At 39.3% G+C, this 7,796-nt stretch overlaps 1 long non-coding RNA gene across 1 annotated transcript; it reads left to right on the top strand.

Annotated features, from left to right (window-relative positions):
* The first annotated feature begins 276 nt into the window (after window positions 1–276).
* On the top strand, window positions 277–1,672 carry LOC118994669 (uncharacterized). The gene is made up of 2 exons (XR_005068119.1): window positions 277–733; window positions 1,222–1,672. It is a non-coding gene; the product is annotated as an uncharacterized LOC118994669 (long non-coding RNA).
* The last annotated feature ends 6,124 nt before the right edge of the window (window positions 1,673–7,796 follow it).

The raw sequence follows: 7,796 nt of genomic DNA, 5'->3' as shown, positions 1-7,796 counted from the left end.
AATCTAAGCTGCTGGAGGGCAGAATAACCTATTTTAGAGAAATCTGGTTCTCATGATTATCTTCTTCATCCCCTTCATTCTTGACTATAGTGTGATTCGAGGCAGGGCTCTCCTTATCTCTGCCTACCCCACCCACATGCACACCTATAAATATACATAACCTTCTGAACCACACTACCACGTGCCAGTTGGACAAAACTTTATTCAGTGGGTTAGACTCTTGAGACTGGCTCTACTAGTGAGCAGTGTCACTGAACCTTAATAGCAGCACACAGCCATTCATCAGCCACCCCTTACTTTTTTCACTGGAGTCATTTTGGTAGGTGGCCTGATCTCTTGGCATTTACAGATGGCAAGATCTGCAGTGAGCAGACCAAGCCTGACCTCTCACTGACAGACCCCCGTAGTACCCTATGTGGTGAATGGCTTCCCAAAATCTGGTTTCAGGGAAAGAATGGTAGAAAGGAAAAAGCCTTGCTTAGATCTCCTAACTTTTCTCAATCATTAACCCAAATTATTGAATTTAGCATTCACCAGGTATCAGAGAGAATCATGGGCTTGCCCAACTATTTGTAAAATAGTGTTTTGCTTCACTTTCAGCTATAGACTATGAGTGTGGTCACCTCAGCAAAGATCCTTTAAGTCAAGAGCAGCAAGGAAGAATTCTGCCTCCAAAGCCCACCCAAAATTGCTGAAAACTCCTACTTATGAATATGCTTAAAATGAAAGTCAGGTGTTTTTTTTTTCCTGTTTGGCTAAATTGCTTTTATTTTAGAAAATGCGGTTATTTTTTCTTTTTTTCCTCCAATTTTTTTATTTAATTATTTTTCAAGTACAGTTTTCTGTCTATTACTCCCATCCCATCCCACCCCCCATGCTCCCCCATCCCTCCCATTTCCACCCTTCTCAGTTGTTGTCCATGTATCCTTTATACAGGTTCCTCTAAATCCCTCCCTTATTTCCCCTGAAATTCCATCCCCTCTCCCCTCTGGTCACTGTCAGCCTGTTCTCTATTTCAGTGTCTTTGGTTATATTTTGCTTGCTTGTTTGTTTTGTTGTTTAGCTTCTTGTCAAAGGTGAGATCATATGGTATTTGTCCTTCAACACCTGGCTTATTTCACTCAGCATAATGCTTTCCAGTTCCATCCATGATGTTGCAAAAGGTAGGAGCTCCTTCTTTCTTTCTGCAGCATAAAATTCCATTGTGTATATGTACCATAGTTTTAAAATTACAAATATCAGAAAATAGCACTTTCTCACCTAATGTTTTTTGAAGGCATTCATTTGTACCTGACAACCTCTCACCCAGTGAATCTCCCTAAAAATGAGTTCTTGTGTTAGTCCTGCATTTCCTCTGCTTGAGACGAGGCAGCATGTTTGGTAAATACTTACTGATTTTTCCAGGTCAAATGTCACTAAATGAGCTCTGTGGGTATAAGAAAAAGCAGGTGCTCTCCTAGTCATGAATTTGTCAGTTATCATACAGGTCATATTATATTATGACATTTATAATATGTCACATGTTTTAGCTGCTGGGTATCCCCCCTGCCCTCTCTTTCTGTCTCTCTCTCTCTCTCACTCACTCTCGCTCTCTCTGTCCCAAGCCCTCTGATGGTAGGAATAATAACCAATGCACCAAAATCCAAACACCTACTCCAATGTCAGAAATATGGAAGCAGTTAAATAAACCAACTCTGGATACCAAAGCTATTCTTTCTCACACAGGTGCCAACCAAATAATAGTTCAGTTTTAATATAACTGCTCTGTCATGGAACATAAGCTCTTGTTATCATTATTTTTATTTTATACAGCTTCTGTTATTTCTCTCCCATAATACAGATAATGTGTTATGATAATAAGTGATTTCTCAAATGAGACTTACAAACATTTGTCATAGACTCTTTTTTCTCTTCATCCTCTTTTGAAGCACTTGATATATTGGATGATAATTGAGACTGTATCAATTTATCTCCCTAGATGTGAATTTCACAATAGCAGATGCGCTTTGACTAATTTCTGTATCTGTAGCCCTAAAAAACACTGGAATAGACTAGGGGCTCAAACATAAAAAAATGAACCTTGTCACACCTACCACCATATTACATAAGCTGGCACTCTCAGACAGCTTTTGTTAGTAAAGATTTCTTCTCATCAGCCTCTCTCCGTCACTGCCCATATACAAGTTTGGGAATTTGTAAAGCAAAGCACAAAACATAAAATAATTGATAAGTACTGGTGTTGATGACACATTTCTAGAGATGGAAAAGGGCTTGAGCAAAGGAAGCTTTTGTTTCTAGAAAGTTCTCCCAGAAAGTAGAAAATTTCTGCTCTGAACAACAAAAGCATCTAGGTTTTCCAGTTTGAAGATATAGCTGTGTACATCATCATTGAACTGAGTAGTGTGATGTAGGTACATTGAATTATTTATGTCTCCATCAAAAATTTTGTGGAAGAACTGTGTTTACAGATTATCACGGAGTGGGTTGCAATTTTATTTTTTTCACAGATTCCTTCATTTTTATTTTCTTCCTTATGTACCAACCAAAATCCAAGGAGAAATGCTTTAAATTGAAAAAAATATGTCACAGACACTTTGCTTTAGATTTCCTGGCATTATCTCCCTTTTCTTCTAGAAAGAGAAGGATTATTTTTATGGGGATGTTTTCATGTGGTAGAATTATAGCTGATGTTATTATCCAACCAGGTTCAGCCAAAGCATCCCATGTCCCTGCCACAGGACCAAATGTGGGCAAATCAGAACCTGGCCTAGGATCCATCTACCAAAGCTACCAGTAAAGATAGACCAAATTTTGCAAAACTTAATAAGTTAGTAATGAGTTTAAAATTATTGGTGGGCCTCCTGTTTGTCAGCAAGCTCTCTGTCTGTTCACTCCATCCACCATCATGCTAATTCAGACAACTGCTATCTCCTGCCTACGTTTCTGCACGCTTTCAAATTGTGTCTTAACTGGTTTGCCTGTTTTCTCCCTGAGACCTCTCCAGTCAATTTTGACAGAGCTGTCAGCTTCTAAAATGCAAATGTGATCATATCACTCCTTTATTTAAAAACCTTTCACCGATCCCAGCTGAAGTACCTACTCTTTAAAAAAGTTTGTGAAATGGCCCTGGCTGGTGTAGCTCAGTGGATTGAGCACGGGCCTGCAAACCAGAGGATCGCGGTTCCATTCCCAGTCAGGGCACATGCCTGGGTTGCAGGCCAGTTCCCGGCAGGGGACACACGATACATTGTGTGTCCTCGGCAGAGGCAACCATACATTGATATTTCTCTCCCTCTCTCCTTCCCTTCCCCTCTAAAGATAAATAAATAAAATATTTAAAAATAAATAAATAAAAAGTAAAAAAGTTTGTGAAATGCATCACAATCCTGTTCTAGGCCACCTTCTGCCCTGTCCATTCCACCCTTCACTTTTCACTCAACTCCAGCCAGGCTAAGCCACCTGCATTTCACAGAAGACTGTTATTTCCTGTCTCTTTGTCAGCAATAAGAACTTTCTTCTCCCTTGCTCTTTCAGTTGGCACTTTGTTCTGTGTTTCCATGGTGCTCTGTGTGCCCCTTATTATAACATTTTCATCTAGCGATAGCATAAGTGACCATTTTCTTATTGCTTTGTCTCACTGGGGCAGGACTGTCCGGAAGCACAATCTTAACAACTCCAAAGCCAGGCATCAGTGCCCTGTAGGTGCTCATCCATGATTCTAAATAGATGGGTTAAATGAGAACCTGTAGTGTGAGGAATGAAGAGGGAGCCCTAGGGACTATTCCAGAGCACCCATATTATTGTTTAAGAGGGATGGAAAGACTAAGAAAAACAAGAGGTGATTACCTCAGAGATAAGCCAGGGAAAGGGCCTATCTGGGGTCATGGAGGCAGAGGGAGCAGATGGCTCAGTGTGGGAGAGTGTTTCACATGGATAGGTGACACTCACTCACCCACTGCCACATCAGGAGAGGAGTCCTTTGGACCTGGATCCCTGAGAAGTTTCACTGCAATAATGGAGTAAAAGTTGGATAGCAGTGGGCATGGGAAGTGAAACCCAAGAGCAGAAGGAAGGGCAGAGGAAGGGAAAGAAGGAAGAGGAAAAACTTCCCTGGTGGATTTGAAGTGTAGTAATGCTTTTCACAAGCAGTTTAATCAAACAGTGAACCTAGCAGTCAAATTGCACACAATTGGAGACTGAGAGCTAATCGTGAAGTGGAGGCATGCTTTTGTATACAGTGGTCCTTGTAGGGAAGGTTAGGGACAATGTGGACAGTATGACAAAGATGATCAGCATGTCCCTAGCTAGACAGAAAAAGATGTGTGCAGAGGGTACAAGTAAGAAAGACAAAAGCAATGAAGCCGAATAAAGAATAGCAAATAACCTGATATACTTATCTCAGTAAATTTGGAGAGAAGGCCATCTGTTGAGAGTTATCAGGATTTAGGTGGAGAGCCTGAGGAACAGGAAACATTTGGTGGTCTCTGTGTTGCAAGACACTCAAGGCTATGCCTGATGAAAATTGGTTCTTGAGTCCATATGTGTATGAAGCGAATTCATAGCCAGATAAGACAATCCCCGTCATGCATTTTAAGGTTTCCCAAAGATCTTTTAAAACATTTTTTATAAAAACAAAGTGTCCGTATGTACTTAAAAGGGTTTTGTATCAAAAAATTACCCCAATCTTTCTTCCACCCCCTTCAAAAAATAGGAAATGTTTTTGATTGAAAGACTTGATTAATAATCTTCAAATAAAATGGTGCTTTTGAGAAACTTTATGCAAATCTAAAACTGGTCAGTCTTAAAAATTTGCAAAGAATGATTTCTTATAAGTATAATCCTTATACTTGATTTTTCTTTCTCTAAAATAAATGAGATGTACTTCAGGAAAACTAAAATATGCAACCTCCAAAAATCATGAGATAAATTCTTCTATTTCAAACACACCTGTAGATTACATCAGATCAGATTATAAGAATTGCCATAAAAACTCCTTTCTTGTTTTGTTTTGTTGATTAGGTTCCACTTATAGGTGAGATCATATGGTATTTGTCTTTCACTGCCTAGCTTATTTCATTCAGCATAATCTCCAGTTCCATCCATGCTGTTGTGAAGGATAGGAACTCCTTCCTTCTTTCTGCTGCATAGTATTCCATTAAAAACAGAGACAACTGTACTTGAAAACAATTTAAAAAACCACTGCTTTCTGGGGTCATGTTGCATACCTACCTCCATGGTTACAAAACAAAAATTGAGATGGTAAATTCAGGGCCACTTTTGGACCTTTAAGCTAATGCTTTTTAAAAAACCTTTGTAAGTTTTTTTTACACGTGTAGAGTTTCAAAGCATTGACTATTACTGCTTTTGACTTCAAATCATTTTTACAAGTTCTATAAATAGAAGGTATTGATGTTTTTGAAAAGAGTTTTCACTGTCTTGCATTTTCTCCAGTGAAAGCCAAGTATGGAGCATGTGTTTCTGTCTGCAACTACAGCTACCCTTCACCTTGGGAGCTAATTTCCATTCCCTCAAAAGAATAAACACAAAAGGAATGCATCAGCTTGTTGAAATAGAATATCTTGAAAGTCACTTCCCATTTATTTTAGAGCTATCCTATCTTTTTTTCCTCTCTCAGCAGTGCAATGTTCACCACCTGTACCCTGTTCTGTCTTTGTAGTAACACACACACACACACACACACACACACACACACACACACACAAATAGTGCTTAGAGCTTCTAAAAGATACTTAAGAGCAGTGTGGGATTCAGTCTCCCCCAAGAGCACAGAGGGTCCCTCCTCAGTGAAAACTGGAGCCTCTCTTAGCCCAAGGCCCAGCAATCTGTCACTTCAGAAGCAGAGCCCTAACAGGTCACAATGTTTTGCTTCTGAGTTTCAGGAAGACTTATTAATATGCAGTTACAAATGCATCTCTGCAGTTGGGGCAGGCATAAATCCCTATAAACTATCACTATGCAAAAAGTAAATTTCACAATGCTTGCCAGGAGGACTGACTCTTTTCTCCCTTTCCAATTAAAACAGTTTAACCTTTTTCTGAATTTTAGATTCTCTTTCCCTCATTTCCAATTGATTTTATACTTTTTAAAATTTCTCCCAATGATATTTTTAGTCTCAATCCTGTTAATGTTCCCCAAATCACAGTTTGTTCACCTACATTTTTTATGCCTCTATCTACATTTTAAACAATATGCAATGGAGTGTTCCCTAGCATTTTTATGCCCATATACCACTGAAAATATCTGCTCCCTGGGAGGCATTACCAAAGAGTTTCATGAGTTCTTATAGAAGATGAAAGGATCTTACCTTTCTAAACTGTGGATATAAAAGATGAATACAGGGTGATATTGAAAACTACATTTCTGACAATTAGCCACCATCCTTTCTCTGTCCCCTCCCAGATGCCTGCCTGCCCCTCCCCCACCCTACCATCTGTGCTGGCTCCTACACCAGATTTCTCGATTAACAAAGCCCCACCTATTGATTCTGCTTGAATTCACCACCCTGGCTCCCTTGCTTTTCCCTTTGCCCCCAGAAAACACAATTCCTAGTGGTGATCTCTTTGTCTGCTCAGTTATGTTCTGAAAAGGCATGTCCACCCCTTCGTAGTGAGGTTCACAAAGTCATAAAGTTTCAAATTTTTCACTCAGGTTACAAAGTCAGAGAAAAATGAAGGGTCAATTCCTTCCAGTGTTTTTTTTTCTAACAGTTTCTGGGACTCGCATAAGAGAATTCAACTCACACTGCATTTAGCCCAAGAAAATAAGAATGCCCTTCCCACTGAATATTGGAGCTTATTAGAAGCACTGTAGTTCATTGCACAATCAGTGTTTTATTAAAAAATTAATGCCTGTGAAATGAGTTTTTGATACAAAGCTGCATGGCTGTGACTTTTTGGTTTTAAAAACATTAATCTCTTCAATAATTCATCTTTTATTCCTTTAGCCTTACTAAATATTAAACAGGTTAAAGTTAAATATTTGAAAACTAAATGCAGCTCTCAGGGAGGGTACATGGGTGAGGAGCTCCAGTGTCCCCTCCTGGTAGCATTTCAGACGCTGTGGTGAGCAGCCACTGTGGGCAGTTGTGGGGCAGGTATTTTCTGTGCTGGGATCCTACCCGTTGAGCAGTTGAGACTCTTATCATCACATCCTCACCTATGAGCTCCTGACAAGGTCACAAAGGGTTACTTGAGATTGACGACAAAAAGGGGAATTCCAAAACATGGAAGAAGTTACACATTTTAGCTGTAGCTGGCCCTAGTCAGCTCAGAAAGAATGGGAGAGTTGAGAGTTCTCGACAGTGGCCAGTATGGCAGCCTGGCTTATTCATTCTTACCCAGCCCCTCAGTCACAACCACATTCCCTCCTTAAATCTGGTTAACCCAGGCAACAGCAAGGTCCCTCTCTTGTTGAATAATCTACATAATTACATTTGAGCTGATCTAAGCTAGGAGATACAAATTCTCCTCTTATTTGGCCCTCTGATAACACACGCCTTTTAATTATTAGCAGTATTATTTTTACTCTGCTGAGAAATTAATTTTAGAATGCATGCTTGAGAAATAACTTCCAGAATAATTTTCCTCTGATGATTTCCATGCAGTTTGTCAGCATTGCCTCATCTATGTGAGACCTTGTTAAGACTAATGACAATTAATAACTACTGATGTTTAAAAAGAAGCCTTTTTTAAAATAGTATGTATGTATTGACTGAGAGATATGGGTTACTTTGAAGTAAACATCTTTGGTTTTAAATATTCATAATAGTACAAACA

The sequence above is a fragment of the Sturnira hondurensis genome, unplaced genomic scaffold, assembly GCF_014824575.4.
Source record: "Sturnira hondurensis isolate 20B ecotype Veracruz unplaced genomic scaffold, ASM1482457v3 Scaffold0009686, whole genome shotgun sequence".
NCBI classification, from domain to species: domain Eukaryota; kingdom Metazoa; phylum Chordata; class Mammalia; order Chiroptera; family Phyllostomidae; genus Sturnira; species Sturnira hondurensis.
The sequence above is the reverse complement of the archived record's forward strand: the minus strand, read 5'-3'. Positions and strand labels throughout refer to the sequence as shown.